The sequence below is a fragment of the Hemitrygon akajei genome, chromosome 1 (assembly GCF_048418815.1).
Source record: "Hemitrygon akajei chromosome 1, sHemAka1.3, whole genome shotgun sequence".
Taxonomy (NCBI): domain Eukaryota; kingdom Metazoa; phylum Chordata; class Chondrichthyes; order Myliobatiformes; family Dasyatidae; genus Hemitrygon; species Hemitrygon akajei.
In genome coordinates, this window is record NC_133124.1 from 158,059,889 (window position 1) to 158,081,081 (window position 21,193).

General features: G+C 43.7%; 1 non-coding gene across 1 annotated transcript; it reads right to left on the reverse strand.

The window, feature by feature from the left end:
- Positions 1–18,926: 18,926 nt before the first annotated feature.
- On the reverse strand, positions 18,927–19,040 carry trnal-cag (transfer RNA leucine (anticodon CAG)). The gene is made up of 2 exons: positions 19,003–19,040; positions 18,927–18,961 (listed from the first exon to the last, which is right to left on the reverse strand). It is a non-coding gene; the product is annotated as a tRNA-Leu (tRNA).
- Positions 19,041–21,193: the final 2,153 nt, after the last annotated feature.

A 21,193-nucleotide genomic window follows, 5' to 3' on the forward strand; every position in this document is an offset into this window, starting at 1 on the left:
GTTTAGGAGTAGGTAATGGAGGCAGCAGTTAGGACAGTCAAGTGCTCCGTTTGCAGTATGTGGGAAGTCAGGGCGAGCACAATTGTCCCTGATGACTACACCTGCAAAAGGTGCATCCAGCTGCAGCTCCTGACAAACCGAGTTAGGGATCTGGAGCTGGAGCTGGATGAACTTTGGATCATTCGGGAGGCCGAGGCAGAAATAAATAGGAGTTACAGAGTCAATGTCACCCCTAAGAGTCAGGAGACAGGTAGCTGGCTGACTGACAGGAGAGGGAAGGGGAATAGATAGAATGAGCAGAGCAACTCTGTGGCCGTTCCCATCAATCATAAGTATACCGTTTTGGATACTGTTGGTGGGAACGACCTGCCAAGGACAAGTTGCAGTGGTTGCATCTTTGGCACCGAACCTGCACCCTGAGCTCAGAAGGGAAGGAGGGAAAAGCGGAGAGCAGTAGTGATAGGGGTCTCGATAGCTAGGGAGACAGATAAGAGGTTCTGTGGAAGAGATGGAGAATCCCGGATGGTCTGTTGCCTCCCTGGTGCCAGGGTCCGCGATATCTCGGATCGAGATTTCAGTAGTCTCAGGAGGAAGGGTGAGCAGCCAGATGTCGTGTTCAACGTAGGGACCAATGACGTGTATAGGAAGAAGGAGGAGGTCCTACAAAGAGAATTTAGGGAGTTAGGTGCAAAGCTGAAGGACAGGACCTCCAGGGATGCAATCTCAGGATTGCTACCCTTATTACGTGCTGCTGAAGCCAGAAATAGAAAGATAATGCAGCTAAATACTTGGCTAAGGATTTGGTGCAGGAGGGAGGGCTTCATGCTTCTGGACAATTGGGCCTTGTTCCAGGGAAGGTGGGACCTGTTCCGACGGGACTGGGTACACTTGACTGGAGGGGGACTAACATCCTTCCGGGAAGGTTTGCTAGTGCTGCTCCGGGGGGGCGGGGGGGCGGTGTTAAACTACATTTGCAGCTGGAGGGGAACCAGAGAGTTAAAGCGGATTGTGAGGTGGACGAGGATAAATTTCATGCGAGAGCTGTAAGTATAGTGCATGCAGTAAAGCCAGATCAAGCATATGAAGAGGCTTTGAGGAAAGAGAAACAGAATAAAGGGTCTGAAGGTAATAAGGTAGAAGGGCTAAAGAGCGTTTACTTCAATGCAAGAAGCATCAGGAACAATGGAGACGAAATTAGTGCTTGGATACATACGTGGAGTTACGATGTAGTGGCCATTACCTAGACTTGGCTCGTACCAGGGCAGGAATGGATTCTCAATATTCCTGGATTTTAGTGCTTTAAAAAGGTTGGCTGAGGGGAGAAAGGGGAAGAGGAGTGGAATTACAGTTCAGGGATTCTATTATAACTACAGAAATGGTGGGTAATGTAGCAGGATCCTCTTTTGCGTAAGTATGGGTGGAAGCCAGGAACAGGCATGGAGCAGTAACGCTATTGGAAGTATTCTATAGGCCCACTGGAAGCAGCGGGGATACCGAGGAGCAGATTTTGGAAAGGTGCAAAAATAACAGGGTTATTATGATTGGTGACTTTAACTTCCCTAATATTGATTGGCACCTGATTAGTTCTAATGATTTAGACGGTCAGGGTTTGTCAAGTGCGTCCAGGATGGATTCCTGCCACAGTATGAAGACAGGCCAACCAGGGTGAATGCCATACTAGATCTAGTATTAGGTAACGAACCGTGTCAGGTCACAGATCTCTCAGTGGGTGAACAACTGCGGGACAGTAGCCACCGCTCCCTGGTCTTTAACATTATCATGGAGAAAGGTAGAATCAGAGAGGACAGGACTTTTTTTTTAATTGGGGAAGGGCAAATTATGAGGCTATACGGCTAGAAGTTGCGGGTGTGAATTGAACCATAGAACATTACAGCACAGTACAGGCCCTTCAGACCTCCACGTTGTATCGACCCATATAATCCTTTAAAAAAGTACTAAACCCACACTACCACATAACCCTCTGATTTTATTTCATCCATGTGCCTGTCCCAGAGGCCCTTAAATACCCCTAATATTTAGCCTCCACCACTATTCCTGGCAAGACATTCCATGAACTCACACCCCTCTGTGCAACAAACTTACCCCTGATGTTTCCCCTAAACTTCCCTTCCTTAATTTTGTACATACGGCCTCTGGTGTTTGCTATTGGTACCCTGGGAAACAAGTACTCACTATCCACCCTATCTATGCCTCTCATAATCTTGTAGACCTCTATCAAGCCCCCTCTCATTCTTTTACATTCCAAAGAACAAAGTCCCAGCTCTGCTAACCTTGCTTCATATATTAATGGTTTAAAACATTATTACGATGATGTTTTTGCAGGGAAATGTACTATGGACATGTGGTCGATGTTTAGGGATCTCTTGCAGGATGTTAGGGATAAATTTGTCCCGGTGAAGAAGATAAAGAATGGTAGGGTGAAGGAACCATGGGTGAAAAGTGAGGTGAAGAATCTAGTCAGATGGAAGAAGGCAGCATATGTAAGATTTAGGAAGCAAGGATCAGATGAGTATATTGAGGAATATAGGGTAGCAAGAAAGGAGCTTAAGGAGGGGCTGAACAGAGCAAAAAGGGGGCATGCGAAGGCTTTGGAAAGTAGGGTAAAGGAAAACCCAAATGCAGTCTTCAATTATGTGAAGAACAAACGGTTGACAGGAATGAAGCTAGGATTGATTAGAGATAAGGGTGGGAATATGTGCCTGGAGGCTGTGGAAGTGAGCGAGGTTCTCAATGAATACTTCTCTTCGGTATTCACCAATGAGAGGGAACTTGATAACGGAGAGGACAATATGAGTGAGGCTGATGTTCTGGAGCATGTTGATATTAAGGGAGAAGGGTTGTTAGAGTTATTAAATTACATTAGGAAGAATAAGTCCCTGGGGCCTGACGGAATATTCCCCAGGCTGCACCACGAAGCGAGGGAAGTGATTGCTCAGACTCTGGTTAGGATTTTTATGCCCTAGTTGTCCACGGGAATGATACCGTAGGGTTGGAGGCAGGCGAATGTTGTCCCCTTGTTCAAAAAAGGTACTAGGGGTAGTCCAGGTATTTATAGACAAGTGAGCCTTACGTCTTTCGTGGGAAAACCTTTGGAAATGATTCTTAGAGACAAAATCTATGGGCATTTAGAGAATCGTGGGCTGATCAGGAACAGTCAGCATGGCTTTGTGAAGAGCAGATCGAGCCTAACAAGCCTGATAGAGTTCTTTGAGGAGTTACCAGCCATATGGATGAGGGTAGTGCAGTGGATGTGATCTACATAGATTTTAGTAAGGGATTTGACAAAGTACCACACGGTAGACTTAGTAAAAAAGTCAGAAGGCATGGGATCCAGGGAGGTTTGGCCTGGTGGATTCAGAATTGGCTTACCTGCAGAAGGAAGAGGGTCGTGCTTGATGGAGTACATTCGGATTGGGGGGTTGCGTCTAGTGGTGTCTCACAAGGATCTGTTCTCTGTCCTCTACTTTTCGTAATTTTTATTAACGACCTGGTGTTGGGGTAGAAAGGTTGGTTGGCATGTTTGCAGACGACACAAAGGTTGATGGTGTTGTGGGTAGTGTTGAGGATTGTCGAAGATTGCAGAGAGACATTGATAGGATGCAGAAATGGGCTGAGAAATAGCAGAAGGCACTGATTGCGCCACAGAGACAATAATTTAACGAGGTATTAATAAATGATCAATTTCAATTGAAATGCATAATGTGAATCACGTGTTTTAAAACACAAGGATGAATAAGCGCTGCCGTGAAAAGAAAAAATAACAGAGGATGTTTTCGATGTATAGACCTCTAGGTTTTGGGCCGAGCACACTTCTGCTGGGCTACTCTTCTCACGAGAGGATTATGAATTCTTCTGCTGTACATGTTTTGCAATATTGTGTGTGTGTGTGTGTGTGTGTGAGAGTGAGAGAGAGAGAGAGAGAGAGAGAGAGAGAGAGAGAGAGAGAGAGAGAGAGAGAGAGAGAGAGAGAGAGAGAGAGAGAGAGTGTGTGTGTACATGTCTGTGTCTGCACATGTCTATTTCTGTATATGTCTGTGCCTGGGCATGCCTGTGTTATATAAATAAGGGACTTTTTCACTCATGACGGGGATCCACCTCGTTCAACGTTGAGTTCTCATTAACTTTTCTATATTGTCCTGATGATTAAATGAATGTCGGCGTTCCTTCAGTTTTGAACCAGTAGTTCATATTTTGAAACAGAACTCGTGACATTAATGCACTGCAAACACTTACCTCAAAAGCAACAAATCCCTACGTCGGGATTAACTGTTGTGTCATGTTCAGACCATCACGGTTTGTGACAGATTGGGAGATGTGGAGCATCGTTGTTGCTTCGCTCCTCCCTGCCAGGCGGGGCGATGTTTCCATTTCTCCACCGAAGCTTTTAATCTCTCTCGCGTGGGACGGTTTAAAGTCAGTCTGGAATTGTCTAAGTATTAGCTGTATGTGGATATTAATAAATACGCGATGGTCATAACCTCCTGGTAGTGTGTAATGCCTTTGGAGAAATTGCTCTGGAAGACAATATTTCAAAATCGACACCAACGTAAGAAACACTAGATATATTTTGAGGTCGTTCAGCTACCACTGAAGAAGTGTTATAGGAGTGAGTTGGCAAACTCAGCACAAGAACTGAAAGAAGTGAGAGGGAAAAGCCGAACGAGAGCACAGTGAAGACGGTGAAGGACAATGGACTATCAGGGAGGACCTTTAAATTCCTCAGTGTCATTATTTCAAATTAACTATCCTTGGCCCGGCACATAAGTTCCATTATAAGGTAGGGACGTCAGCGCCTATACTTCCTTTGAGGTATGCGATCTCACAGGTAAATAGGGACGTTAAGAAAGCATATGGGGTGCTAGTCTTCACAGTTGATTGATAGAGTTTAAGCGTCGCAAGATAACGATGCAGGTCTATAAAACTCTGGTTAGTCTTGAAGTACTGTGTCTAGTTCTGGTCCCCTCACTATAGGAAGGATGTGGAAGAATTGGAAAGGGTACTGAGCAGAATTACCAGGATGCTGCCTGGTTTAGAGAGAATCATGATGATAAGAGATTAAGGATCTAGGGCTTTACTCTTTGAAGAGAAGGAGGCTGAGAGGGTACATGATAGAGGTAAGAAAGATATTAAGAGGAATGAATAGAATGGACAGCCAGCTCCTCTTCCCCAGAGCACCACTGCTCAATACGAGAGGACATAGCTTTAAAGTAAGGGGTGAGAAGTTCAGGGGGGATACTAGAGGAAGGTTTAATACCCAGAGAGTGGTTGGTGAGTGGAATGCACTGCTTGAGTCAGTATTGGAGGTAGATACACTAGTGAATTTTAAGAGACTACTAGACAGGTATATGGAGGAATTTAAGGTGGGCGGTTATATGGGAGACAGGGTTTAAGGGTCGGCACAACATTGTAGGCCGAAGGGCCTGTACTGTGCTGTACTATACTACGTTTTATGTTATATGAAATTTGACATGTAATTTAACATTTTGTCTGACTTCAATAGATGAGCAATGGGGAGTATATTGGCTGGTGGCAAGAGGACCTGGCTTGGAACCGCCAATGCCTTTGTATTGAAAAAGCCCACAAAAAGTAATGGATAGAGCCCAGTCTAGCACAGTTACAGCCTCCCCCCTCCCCCACCGCTGAGAACATCTACACGGGATGCAGGACCATGTACATGCCAGTCATGCTCTCTTCTTGCTGCCCCATCAGGAAGAGGGTAGCAGATCAAAAGGCCCATTGCACTGCACTGTACCCACAACCCATAGATTCACTTTCAAGGTTCATCATTTCACGTTCTCGACCTTTATTGATTATTTATTTATTAATAATATTTGAATTTTTCTTGCAATTAAATGGTTTCTAGCCTTTAACATTGTTCATGTGCTGTCTTTGTTGAGTGCTGTCTTTCATTCATTCTCTTGTGCATTGTTGTAATTACTGTAGATTGATGCCCATGAAAGACCCAGTCAGTGGCCCGAACTTAACCCAATTGAACATCTCTGGCAAGACCTCAGGATTGCCGGACACTGGCGCCTCCCAACAAACCTGGCACAACTTGAGCCGTTGGGAAATGAGGGATGGGCATGTCCTTAAGATCATAGGATATACGAGCACAGGTAGGATATTCGGCCCATCAAATCTGCTCTGCCATTCAACCATGAGCTGGTCCAATTCTTCCAGTCATCACCAGTCCTCTGCAGCCAGCCAGAATAGGATCCCCTTAGCCTCACTCTTTGTTTTCTGCTGATGAACCAATACTCCACTCATGCTCTTATATCCTCTGTAATTCCATGGGATATTATCTGGCTCAGCGGCTCTTTGTCAAAGGCCTTCTGACAAAGTCTTCTGCAAAGTTAATAGAGATGTATCCAAAATAACTACAGTAAAGAGGATGCTGTCCAAGTTGCATGCCATCTTGGACAATGACTCCCATGCACTCCATAATGTACTAGTTAGGCACAGGAGTACATTCAGCCAGAGACTCATTCCACCGAGATGTAACACAGAGCGTCATAGGAAGTCATTCCTACCTGTGGCCATCAAACTTTACAACTCCTGCCTCGGCGTGTCAGACAACCTGTGCCAATAGGCTGGTCCTGGACTTAATTCCACTTGGCATGATTAACTTATTATTATTTAATTATTTATGGTTTATATTGCTATATTTCTTCACTATTCTTGGTTGTTGCGGCTGTAACTAAACCCAATTTCCCTCGGGATCAATAAAGTATGTCTGTCTGTCTGTCTGTCTAATAGCTGCGAGAGGTGACTCTCATATGTTCTGAGCAAAGGATACGCATACTTTTGAACTGCTTACATTTCAGTTTATGATTTTTTTAATTTTTCATGTTTTACAATTTCCTTTATTTTAGGTCTCTAATGCACAAAACAAGAACATAAGATTCACTACAAAAAAAACTCAGTTAAATAAACTAAAAGCCCTGGTTGTAATACTCAAGAGTCGGAACAAAGTGTTGGGGGCTGATACGTTCTTAAGGCGCAGTAACTTCTCTTCATCCACATTTCTCAGATGTGGTCTATGAGAATGGAAACACGAGAAAATCTGCAGATGCTGAAAATTCAAGCAACACCCACAACATGCTGATGGAACGCAGCAGCCCAGACAGCATCAATAGGAAAAAGTACAATCGACGTTTCGGATTGAGACTGGTCCTGACGAAGAGACTCGACACAAAACGTCGACTGTACTTCTTCCTATAGTTGCTGTTTGGCATGCTGCGTTACACCAGCATTTTCTGTGTGCTGCTATGATATAACCACATAATAATTACAGCACGGATACAGGCAATCTCGGCCCTTGTAGTCCATGCTGAACACTTACTCTTACCTAGACCCACCTTCCTGCACTCAGCCCATAACTCTCCATTCCTTTCTCCATTTACCTCTCCTTTTTTTTTAAAGACAAAATCGAACCTGCCTCTACTACTTCTACTGGAAGCTCGTTCCACACAGCTAACACTCTCTGAGTAAAGAAGTTCCCCCTCGTGCTAACCCTAAACTTTTGCCCCTTAACTCTCAACTCATGTCCTCTTGTTTGAATCTACCCTATTCTCAATGGAAAAAAGCCTATCCACGTCCGCTCTATCTGTCCCCCTTATAATGTTAAGTACCTCTATCAAGTCCCCCCTCAACCTACTACACTCCAAAGAATATGTATAACAGGACAGTCACAGTAACAATTGTACAATTGTTTCTGTATGTTTGTTTATGCGTGCTTGCGCGCGCGCCCGTGTGTGTCTTTGTGTGTGTGAGTGTCATCAGGGAGAAGCTGAAGGACTGGAGGACAGTTAAACATGGGAAACAGCAGGGGCAGAGGGAGGGATCGGTCAATGTTGCTCGTCTCCAGAGATGAATTATTAACCAATAAAAAGATGAAGTCTGTAAATCTAGTTGCTCCGTGAGAACGCTCAGTATCTGTAATTAAATCTACCAGCCTCTTTGCACCAGGGACTCTGCTAAGAAAAAGTCAAATAATTTTGATGTATTTAACTTCAATCGCCTCAATATTTACATGAGAAGGAATGGTGTTTAATTAAAGTGTTTGTTCAATGAACTGTAACTAAGAAAATTAGTGAGGTGTATAATCGTATCTCTGGAGAAAGATCTTCTGTATAAATGAGGGCCGCTTTGAATGCATCAGCTGTCTGCGGGAGCCGTGAATGCAGTAGCAACAGAAATCACAGATTCACACTGAAATGGTGTATCCAGTCATCTGGCGGATACGTGAAGTTTACTATCCTTTTATGTCAGCCTTTGGAATTCCGGGTAAGCCGCAGTGCCTGCTGCCGTGGGAGGATGCTGAAGTTTAATTCTAATGTAATGATTGTTTCTGTCGCTGGTTTAAACTGTCACATTCCAATACCGGTATTCCGTATTTCCGGGATGGAACGGAAACACCGGGACTATAGTTGCAGGGATTTCGATCTAAAAACAAACCGCTGCAGGAATTCAACGAATTTCTGTGGGACTGAGCGGGTCAAGCAGCGTTCTTCCAGAGGATTGTGATCAATAATGGGATGCTCTGGTCACTGTGCTTTTGGTCTTGTAGCAGCTTGCACCGCATTTACAGATATTGTGTTTGTCCAGCTCGCCGAGATCATACTAATTGATTGTTTGCTTTGTCTTTGAGCGGTTGCGTGAGTTAGGTGCCACAATCGATTGTTGTAGCACCAGCAAATGCGAGGAGATCCGTGTCGTAAGACGAAACTGTTGTGAAATTTGTAATAAAATGTGTGCGGTATGACAGAATATAAAGCAGCTGATGGACAACACAATAAAATCGTTGCTGAGTCCATTAACACAACAGACGTGGTGCTTCATAGTTATCAATACTGTGAAATGTATTTTATAATATCCACATCTGAACCTGTTAGAGACATTTTACTACGGCACCGAGTTTGCTGCTGGTCTTTGAATTCCTCCCCCTTCTTCGCGGTGATGGATACAATGGGAGGCGTCATGTCTGTCTGTGAGATTACGTTAGACTGCGCTGTATCTCTTGGAAGCAATCAATGTTTTGTTAAAAAGCCATTGAGGTGGCAAATGCTGGAATAGGAAACAAATTCGGAGAATGCTGGAAACACTAAACCCCAAGCAGCATCTATAGAAAGAGAAGCCAGTTAACACTCGTGTCACGGGTGTCTCTAAGAACAGGTCTGATGAATGATATGTGTTTTCTCACATATTCTGTTTTACATGGATGAGTACTTCCAGCATTTCCTGCTTTTGTTTCGCCCCCGGCTGTTCTGTCGCTGACAGGGATCGCCAAGATAGTTGATAATTGTCTAATGGAAGAATCATGTCATCAGCGTCCGGATATATTCATTTAATTAAGAGGAGACGCGGAAGGCGCTGGTAGAAAATGTTACATCCGGCATTGACTCTGAGGAGGCAGTTACTCAGTTTTAGCTTTCCGCTGCCACTTCACATTTCGGTCATCAGCTCATCTGGAGTTGATTTAACCCTGTAAACTCCTTGTCTGTCTCCGCCAGCTCTGCGCCATTTCTCGACGTTCCCACCGCTAAATGCAACAATGAAGTGTAAATATAACAGGATCTCCTCAAACTGCGGCATTGGCTTCTGCTCAGTATTTTCTCAACTCGCTGTTCCCTGTCTCTCTTCCAGCGAACGTGGTGGCGATTGTTATCCTGTTCCGGGGAAAGTGCGGTCTCACCAAATGTGTCACTCGCTACCTGATGGGAATGTCAGCAGCCGATCTCCTGGTCGTTATCTCGAATCCACTGCTGTGGTGCACTGCTAAAATTTATTTTTCCCAATCATTCCTGTTCATTACTCCTGTGTGCAGTGTCGTCAGGTGGCTTCTTTCTGCGAGCACTGCGGCCTCAGTCTGGCTGACTGTCGCTTTCACCGTCGATCGATTTGTGGCTATTTGCTGTGAGAAGCTGAAAACAAAATATTGCACCGAGAGAACGGCGGCTGTGGTTATCGGGACCGTGAGTGTTCTGGTCTGTTTGGAGGGTGTTCCCTGGGGCTTTATATACGAGGCTGGAGAAATAATTGATGGTGTTCCCTGGTATTGTGCTCTTACAGCGAGCGTCAAAAACTCTCCTTTATGGGCGGCATTTGACATGTTTGACCTCATTTTAACCCCTTGTGTCCCATTCTTTTTGATTTTGCTGTTCAATATTCTGACTATCAGGCGGATTCTAGTGGCCAGTCGAACCCGCAGGGGGCTCCGGGGACAAAAGAGTGGAGAGAATGACAAGGACAGGGAGATAGAGAACCGGCGCAAATCCATCGTTTTGCTCTTCAGCATAACCGGTAGTTTCATACTATTATGGGGAACATTCGTGGTATTTTACATGTATAACCGGATATCAATGAGTTTTGTTTATTCTGTCACTGATCCCCGTTACATCACAGGAGAAACAGCGGGAATGCTGCAGAGTCTCAGTTCCTGCACCAACACGTGTATTTACGCCGTGACTCAGAGTAAATTCCGAGAGGAACTAAAGAATGCGGTGAAATACCCATTGAATCGGATTTTGAAACTCATGAAAAGTGAGAAATAAATGCTATGAAATATTGAAATTCATCTGTCTTCTTGCTCCCTATTGTATACCCCGACTTGTGGGTAAATGGACAGAGTTACATAACAGACACGAGAAAATCAGCAGATGCTCTAAATACAAAACAACAGACACAAATCAGATCCCGATGAAGGTTCTTGGCCCTAAACGTCGACTGATTTCTTACTTCCTCACACAAAATACTGGAGAAACTCAGCAGGCCAGGCAGTATCTATGGCAAAGTGTAAACAGTCGACGTCACGGGTCGAGACCTTTCATCAGATTCCGGTCAACTGTTTACTATTTTCCAATTTGTGTGTGTTGTCTTAGTGCTGCAAAACAGCTGCTCACAGTTGATCCCGGCCTCACCATCCCAGAGAAATCCTCTTTACACCTCACGTCCCACCCTGTTAAACTGCACCTTGAGGCGAACCTGTTTCCCTTGCTTCCCGGTTCTAAAAAAAAACTGCCTGATCTTGGAGTAAATTTTCGGCTGTATCAAGCACTCCTATTCCCGCCATAACCCGTTATTTCTTTCACCCTCTTTTTTTTCCTCACCCTTCTCAACCTGTAGGTTATCTTTCTCACTACCACTTTGAAGCATCTTCTTGTAAGATAACTTCCACTTTTTTACAACGGAAGACAAATTACCGTTTCGTTCACCTTTAGGTCTGTGAGAGATATAAATATACAGAAAGTGAGCGCGAGCAGGTGGCAGTGCTGAGGGCACGAGGGAGACAATCCGTAGGAGAGGGTGCGATGGAGATGACGCTAGAGTGAGCGTGAGGGAGACGGCGAGAGTGAGAAGATGCAAGCGATTTGAGCACGAGGGAGAGCGACAGACGGAGACATCACGAGGGAGCGGCAGAGTAAGAGAGAGAGAGCCCGGAGGAATAGAAAGATAGTAAGTGCGAATGAGAAATCGTGGAGTGAGTGCGTGGGCGAATGAGACTTCGTTAGAAACAAGGCACGAGGGAGTCGGCGCGAGTGAGAGGGTTCGACGGAGATGACGATAGAGTGAGCGCGAGGGAGAGGACGTGAGCGATAATGAGCACGAGGGAGGGCCAAACCAGGAGATATCACGAGGGGGAGATAGCGAATAAGACATCGCGAGGGAGACAGAGGGAGACGGGGGAGGTAGAGAGAGATATAGTGAGAGGGAATGAGACATTGTGAAGGACTGAGCACGGGAAAAGGGGCAGGAAGGGAAGCGCATGAGGGAGTTGGTGAGAGAGCCCGTGAGGGAGACCGCGTGTGAGAGAGACAGAGAAGGAGATAAAGAGAGAGAGAGAGAGGAAGAGAGAGATAATGAAGCGAACGAGATATTATGAGGGAGACGGCGAGAGAGAGAGAACGGGCTGCGTGACATTGTCGGATCTTTGTTTCTCCTCCATCTCTGAGATCGTCTTGATTAGTGGATGATAAGTATTATTTTGAATTAGGTCCCACTACTACTGTAGAAATTTGTTTTTTTTCTCTCTGTATTAAAATCGTACGAGTTCAACAAAGTGTGCAAGCTCATTTTCTTTTGTGAATGCATATGTAATTACCCTGATATGATCACAAAAATAATACAATGAATGAATTTTAATACAATTTTTATTACAAAGAAGCTACCAGAAAGTACATGAATATAGAGGGCTGGAAGTATAAGAATCACAAGGAGCAAACTTTGAAGCGGGGGGGGGGGGTGGTGAGGTGGGTGCACAGACAGGAGTATCTGTGGAAATGACTGGGATTGCAGAGTGGTGCGTTTTCGCCATCACGCCAGGGCTAAGGATGTCTCTGAGAAGGTGCAGCCCATTCTGAAAGAGCAGGGTGAGCAGCGAGAGGTCATGGTCATCATTAAAACTAACAACAGGAGACAAGTCCCTGCAAAGGGAATTTAGAGAGTAGGGCAGAAATTTAAGATGTAGGAACTCTGGGGATCTGATTTCAGGATTACTTCAGGTGCCACATGATGCGAAGCAAGTGATGGCAAGTTGGTACTGTTAGATGTATGGCTAACAATCTGGCGCAAATGGGATGGCATCAGGAACACTCATTTGAGCTCTCTTCCAGGATAGTTGGGACTGATGCAAGGACGACAGTTTACACTGAAGGGGAATAAATATTCTTATAAGGAATATTGCTGGAGCAACCGTTTTTTAAAAGAATATTTTCTTAAAAGAATGACACAATACATAATTGATAACATTTTCATCCATTTTGCTTTTATATCTTACCCCTAAACAAACCTCTCCTCACCCTCCATCCCCGATATTCCATGGAAGCTAATGTATTTACAATTCTAAGGGGCAGAAAACGCTGGTGAGAGTTGTGTACAGGCCACCGAACAGTAATAGTGACGTTGGGGATGGCATTAAACAGGAAATTAGAAATGAGTGTAATAAATACGTGCAATAAACAGCAGTTATAATGGGTGACTTCAATCTACACATAGATTGGGTGAACCAAATTGGTAAGGGTTCTGAGGAAGAGGACTTCTTGGAATGTATGCGGGATGGTTTTCTGAACCAACATGTTGAGGAACCAACTAGAGAGCAGGCCATTCTAGACTGGGTATTGAGCAATGAGGAAGGTTTAGTTAGCAAGCTTGTCGTGCGAGGACCGTTGGGTAACAGTGCCCATAATATGGTGGAATTCTTCATTACGATGGATCGTAACATAGCTAATTCAGAAACAAAGGTTCTGAACATAAAGAAGGGTAACTTTGAAGGTATGAGACGTGAATTAGCTAAGACAGACTGGCAAATGATACTTAAAGGGTTGACGGTGGATATGCATTTAGAGATTGCATGGATGAACTACAGCAATTGTTCATCCCAGTTTGGCAAAAGAATAAACCAGGGAAGGTAGTGCACCCGTGACTGACAAGGGAAATTAAGGATAGTATCAAGTCGAAAGAAGAAACATACATATTAGCCAGTAAAAGCGGCACATCTGAGGACTGGGAGAAATTCAGAGTCCAGCAGAGGAGGACAAAGGGCTTAATCAGGAAAGGGAAAAAAAGACTATGAGATAAAGCTGGCAGGGAACATAAAAACTGACTATAGAAACTTTTACAGATATGTTAAAAGGAAAAGATTGGTTAAGACAAATGTAGGTCCCTTACAGTCAGAAACAGCTGAATTGATCATGGGGAACAAGGAAATGATAGAGCAATTGAAAAACTACTTTGGTTCTGTCTTCACTAAGGAGGACATAAATCATCTTCCGGAAATAGTAGGGGACCGAAGGTCTAGTGAGATGGAGGAACTGAGGGAAATACATGTTAGTAAGGAAGTGGTATTAGGTAAAATTGAAGGGATTAACGGCAGATAAATCCCCACGGCCAGATGGTCTGCATCCCAGAGTGTTTAAGGAAGTAGCCCAAGAAATAGTGAATGCATTAGTGATAATTTTTCAAAATACTTTAGATTCTGGATTAGTTCCTGAGGATTGGAGGGTGGCTAGTGAAACCCCACTTTTCAAAAAAGGAGGGAGAGAGAAACCTGGGAATTATAGACCTGTTAGCCTGACATTGGTGGTGGGGAAAATGATAGAGTCAGTTATCAAAGATGTGATAACAGCACATTTGGAAAGCGGTGAAATTATCGGACCGTGTCAGCATGGACTTGTGAAAGGAAAATAATGTTTGACGAATCTTAGAATTTTTTGAGGATGCAACTAGTAGACTGGATAGGGGAGAACCAATGGATATGCTATATTTGGATTTCAAAAGGATTTGACAAGGTTCCACACTGGAGATTAGTGTGCAGACATAAAGCACACGGTATTGGGGGTATGGTATTGATGTGGATAGTGAATTGGTTGGCAGACAGGAAGCAAAGAGTGGGAATAAACGGGACCTTTCCAGTATGGCAGGTAGTGACTAGTGGGGTACCGCAAGGCTCAGTGCTGGGACCCCAGTTGTTTACAATATATATTAATGATTTAGGCGCGTGAAATAAATGCAGCAGATCCAAGTTTGCGGAGGACACGAAGCTGGGTGGCAGTGTTAGCTGTGAGGAGGATGCAAAGAGGATGCAGGGTGACTTGGATAGGTTAGGTGAGTGGGCAAATTCATGGCAGATGCAATTTAATGTGGATAAATGTGAGGTTATCCTCTTTGGTGGCAAGAACAGGAAAACAGATTATTATCTGAATGGTGGCCGATTAGGAAAAGGGGAGGTGCAACGAGACCTGGGTGTCATTGTACACCAGTCATTGAAAGTGGGCATGCAGGTACAGCAGGCGGTGAAAAAGACAAATGGTATGTTGGTATTCACAGCAAGAGGATTCGAGTACAGGAGCAGCGAGGTTCTACTGCAGTTATACGAGGCCTTGGTGAGACCACACCTGCAGTATTGTGTGCAGTTTTGGTCCCCTAATCTGAGTAAAGACATTCTTGCCATAGAGGGAGTACAAACTAGGTTCACCAGATTGATTCCTGGGATGGCAGGACTTTCATATGAAGAAAGGCTGGATCTACAGGACTTATACTCGCTGGAATTTAGAAGATTGAGGTAGGATCTTATTGAAGTGTATAAAATTCTAAAGGGATTGGAGAGTCTAGATGCAGGAAGATTGTTCCCGATGTTGCGGAAGTCCAGAACGAGGGGTCGCAATTTAAGGATAAAGGGGAAGCCTTTTAGGACCGAGATGAGGGCAAACTTCTTCACACAGAGAGTGGTGAATCTGGAATTCTCTGCCACAGGAAACAGTTGAGGCCAGTTCATTGTCTATATTTAAGAGGGAGTTAGATATGGCCCTTGTGGCTAAAGGGATCGGGGGTATGGAGAGAAGGCAGGTATAAGGTTATGAGTTGGATGATCAGCCATGATCATACTGAATGGCGGTGCAGGCTTGATGGTCCGAATGGCCTGCTCCTGCACCTATTTTCTATGTTTCTATGACATGTCTTTCAACACTGGAATAATTTTCTGAACCGCCTTTGAACTCTCTCCAATATCAACACACCCTTTCTAAGACAAGGGGCTCCAAACTGCTCACAATAAAGATATGGCTTCATCGGTGAATCCTAAAGCCTCAACAATCCATCCATGCCAATATATCCGATTCCTCTCGAAATGTTCGCTAAACTTACATTTGCCTTCCTCAACACCTTCGCACTCTACAAATTAACCTTCATGAAAGATCTTGAGTCCCTTTGCACCTCAGGTTTGCAAATTTTCTCGAAGTTTAGAAAGTTCCTTCCGATAGTATTTTTTCTGCCATAGTGCAGGACCATACATTTCCTGACAATGTATTCACACTGCCACTTTGCCCAGTCTCCTAATCTGTTTAAGTCCTGTTGTAGCCTCTCTGCTTCCTCCAGATTTCCTGCATGTCCCACCATCTACGTATAGTCCTCAACTCTGTCCACAAAATCATCAATTCCAACATGCAAGTCATTAACATATAAAGTTAAAGTTTCCTTCCATCAGTTGTATTAATTCCTGGTGTTCTGTTTTATATTGTGCTACATCAATTGCAGCTTTCTTCATGTTTAATCTAATATGCTTATTTGACCACAGTTTATTTTATAACTTGAGAAAATAGTTTTTCTTTCGGTTTTAAGCTTTCAGCTTTACTGATAAAAGCGTGAATAATTTCGAATCGACCACGTTCGATCCTGTGTTAAGGTATATTTCGTTTGGTTGTCTGCAAGACGGGATTTAAATCTAAACAAACTCTAGTGGGGTTCGTGAGTCGACCGGGATTATTAGATGAAATAACAATTAAGTTTGCTATTATCATTATCATTTTGTTTGCCCTTACACGGTTTATTGTGTTATACACATTATTACAATTACAGATTATTACAGATTACCAATATTACAATTATACATTATTACACATTATTGTAATTATTATTTCGTTTGCCCTTAAACAATTTGTTGTGTGATATATAGTACTACAAATTTACATTCTACTTTGAAAGAATTGGGCGAAGGTTATTTTCCTTTGTACGACTCTATGATAATGTGTTAAAACATCTTCGTTTCAAAACAAAAAGTGGCCGTCTTAAGCCACACCGAGTGAATATACTCCAGTCCTGAAGGAGCAATCCGGAATCCCTATGGACAGAAAGGTGTTATGCGAACGTTACTGAGCTCTGCAGCAGACGTACGCCTCAGAACGACAACATAAAATTCCGTTGCAATATAGCGACCAAAACGTGTCTGAATGGGACCAACGTAATTCTGTTCAAACAATTACCACGGTTGAGAAGCTGACACTGTGACTGAATTATAAAGACCTCACGTGTAAACTATTGTATTTGTCAGGAGTATGAATCGAAACCACGCCTCGAGGTGAACACCAGAACACTCGCGTTTACTATGAAGAGACTTTCTCGCCTTCAGTCTGGCGAGTTGGAGCATTCGCACACCCTGATAGCACTGCAGTACTCTCTTCACATCGGACCTAAACAGCTGTATTTCAGAATTGGGTGAGTGACTGCTTTGGTGAGAGAGTGTACATGCAAACACACACATTATCCAGGGATTTGAAATGAAAGTAGACACGTTGCATTTTCTCAGTTTACCAATCATGTGCGAAAATATAACAAACAGCAACACAGCATTGAACAGATAATGTGTACAGTTCAGCCCCTCTGTCATACAAAGTATGACGAGGCATTGGAGAGTTTATTAAGTATTTACCGAGATGTTATTTGAATTAGACGATACGTACGATTAAAAACATACACGTTTTCTTTAACTGCTCCCTGGTCCCTGACAAAATCAGTGCCTGCGTCAGGGATTTGAGCAAAATTGTGTGGGGGCTTGGTTGAATTGATTGGGGAAACTCCCTTATTTGATTTGGTAGTGTGGAAAAACTGCAGAAATGGATGTTGATATTTTTTTGGAGGAGCCAACCTCAGGAGCTGTTGAGTATTGCAAAAAAGCTGAAACTTTAGAAGATGAAATCGACAACGAGGAGGTCACTTGCCTGCTTGTTAAAGTTCCTACAGAAAGAGGAGGGCGCAGCAGGTTGATGGACAGCTGGATTCCAAAATGTGGAGTTAAAAAGCCAGTCCACTGTTACACAGACAGACACAGCACGAGACACATAGTTTAGGACACTGAACGAGCTTTGTTGCACCCACATGAAGGTGGTTTTTTGGAGGATCGATTCAGGGAAATCGATCAGCGGCTCACAGTGTGAAAAGGTGCAACGGTGGGGAATTATTTGTGTGTCCATCCTTGCCTGGATGATAATTCCACCACTGAAGAACGGTCGTAGGTATCATGGTCATAGTTGGTGACCACAACAGGATTTCGGAAGTCAATGGGAAGATCGACGGCATCAGTTCACGTATCACCTCTCTCTTTCTCCAATGTTACACAACTAACTACCTGGAACTGAACTGAACCCTCTCCATCATCGTAAGACTGTACCCATTTACCCGTAGGTTTGAAAGAGCCTAGTTTTGTTCCTATTTAAACAAACACACACACACACACACACACACACACACACACACACACACACACACACACACACACACACACACACACACACACACACACACACACACACACACACACACACACACACACACACACACACACACACACACACACACACAGTAATTGCTAACCTGTTTGATATATTTGCATTTATAGTACTGTATTGCGTAGTTTACTAATAAACTCACTATTAGTTTATAGCATATCAGTTTATACGTGACAATATTTCTAAAAATGTGTAGTGGGGAGTATATTGTCTGCTTGCATCACGACCTGGTACGTAAATCGCAAAACGTTTGAAGGGAAATCTTTAAAAAGTCAGTGGATTCGGGCCAGTCTATCACGGGTAAAGCACTCACAAACATTAATCACATCTACATAAAAAGCTGTCATTGGAAAACAGCATCCAAAGTCACAGGTCCTCATCAGCCAGGGCATGTTTTCTTTTCGCTGCTGCAATCATATAGAAGATACAAGAGCATCAGGACTCGCACAACAAGGTTCAGTGAAAGTTACTACCAATCGACCTTCAGGCTTTTTATCAAAAGGTGATAATTTACACTCACATGCCCATCTATTAAACAATCTGACAACCAATTATATCACTTTGAACGTTATTCTATATGGAATAGTTGAGTATGCCTAGTGGACCTCTGCAGGCCAGGTAGTATCTGTAGAAAAGAGTAAGTACTCGGCGTTTCAATGATCCTTCACCAGGAATTGTCTCTGAAGAAATCCAGCACCAAGAATCCGATATATGATGTTCTGTTGTGCAGCGATGAGCCGTGACAAACACATAATCATTCATGTCTAATGTTCTTCTATTCCACATAAACAAGCCATGTTGGCTTCGCAGTAATAACATCACCTCGACAGAATACTTAAAGACAAAGGATGTCAGGAATGGGATTCGATCCCACGCCCCCAGATGGAGACCAGAACACTCGGATTTGTAAGAAGGACTTTCATTCCCTGAATCTGGCGCCTTCGACCGCTCGGCCACCCTGACAACTTTCCATCACCCCCTTCACGTCCAAAACAAACGGTTATGTTTGAGAATAGCCTGAATGCCTAAATTGAAAACTAAATTATATACAGACAAGCACACATATCATTCTGCGAATCGGAAATCAAAACAGGATTGTTGCAATTTCCTCAGGTTAGACAGCTGCTGTGGTGAGAGAAGCAGTGTTAAAATTGAAGACCGACGACTTGTTTGACGCATCTCTGCTGAAATTTGGGAAGGAGGTGGTAAGGGTCATGAGAACGCTTGGAAGACTCGCTGTCTTTACATGTAGGGAAGTGAGGAAATAGACGTCTTTAGATAGGACTGAATCTGACACCAATGGATGCGAGGCGATCATGACAAATTCGACAAAACTTGAACAAAGGAGGTTCAATTCCCTGGAGCGTAGACGAATAAGGGGAGATTTGATAGAGATATATAAAATTATGACTTTTTTCACTGAGGCTAAGGGTAAAAAAAACAGAGGACATGGGTTAAGGTTGAAGGGGGGAATGTTTAAAGGGAACATTGGGGAGGGGGGTTTCTTCACACTGAGAGTGGTCGGAGTGTGGAATTAGCTGCCAGGTGAAGTGGTAAATGTGTGCTCACTTTTAACACTTACGAGAAACTTGGACAGGTACATGGATGAGAGGTGTATAGAGGGATATGGACCAGGTGAAGGTCAGTGGGACTAGGGAGAAAAATGATTCGGCACAGCCAGGAGGAGTCAAAAGGCCTGTTTCTGTGCTGTAATGTTCTATGGTTCTATGGTAATTGTTAGGGGGGCACACTGCTTTACAGATGGATGTTGGTAAGAAGAATATAAAGTCCAATGCTGAGTCCGATGATTATGGAAGAAAGAGAAGCTGTGACAAAATTCTGAAGAATAGAACAGATCTTGCAGAAAAGCCATTCGGTAAACTTTGTCTGTTTCGTCATTCCATCATGGCGGGTTTATTACTCCTGTAAACCACATTCTCCTGCCTTTTTCTCTTAATGTCAGATGTTGCTACTAATCAAGACGTAAACATGTTTAAACATGTTTCCACAGTGGGGGCTTTCAATTTCAATGAGTAGCGTTGCCAGCACTCCAGCGAGTTGCTAGCACACTTACTTCTAGGAATGTTGCAGTGTTACACCTAACCAATATTCTCAGCGCGAACCATAGAACCAAAGAAGTGGGAATCAATCCAATAACTAGAGATCGGCGGGTGCTGCTCCAGAAGCGATGCCCAGAAATTATATAAAACCGCCAAGTTGTACACGAGAGCTCTGAGTAATGGTGTAAGAAAGATACTGGTTCGGACGGACAATGGCAGATGCAGGTCAAATTCAATTCCCATATGATGACAATTACAACCAGCCAGGTTATCAGTACCATTGACTCGCTAAAGGGGGATTGGTCCGGTTCTATGAAGTGGGAACTGGTGGCGGAACTCAGACATCATACAGGACGAATGATTTTATCTTTGTGCCTATCAAATATGTCTTCAGATAAAGAAAACAGAAGCTGCCAACCATACTGACAAACGACTACGGTGTGGTATTTTATATTGAGGTTTCAAGTCGCCGATCGATTTCACATGAAACAACATATAGTGGAAATTTAAAGTTATTGTTATATTGGACTATATGGAGTAAAGTTACGCAATGGTGAGCAGCAGTCAGTAAAACTGCTCACTGGTCGTTGCATGGTGGCGGTCGGATAAATGAGATTCCCTGCCAGGAACAGTAACAATTCATACCCTATAGTTCAACGCCTGATCGCAGCGCTCAGAATACAGGGATCAACGTGCCGCTATCCCTCTGTTTCCTCTGAGCTGCATGGGGGCGCGGCTGTGCAGTAACTGAAACGCTCCCACTCACATCCTTTCTCTGTTGTGCAACATGAATTTTCGTTTATGTAAGGTTTCATTGAAGTGTAGCACATCTTTCATACCGAGTAAAAATTTCCTGCCCTGCTACAATTGCTTTGTTTCCTCAGCTCTACGTACCCCTCCACCTGTCGTCCTATCATCCTCAAACTTTGCTACAAAACCACCATTTCCATTATCCAAGCCACTGACAAAAAATATGAAATGTAGCGTCCCAATGCGGAGCCTTGATGAACAACACTAGTCACCGGCAGCCAACCAGAAATGGGTTCCTTTTATTCC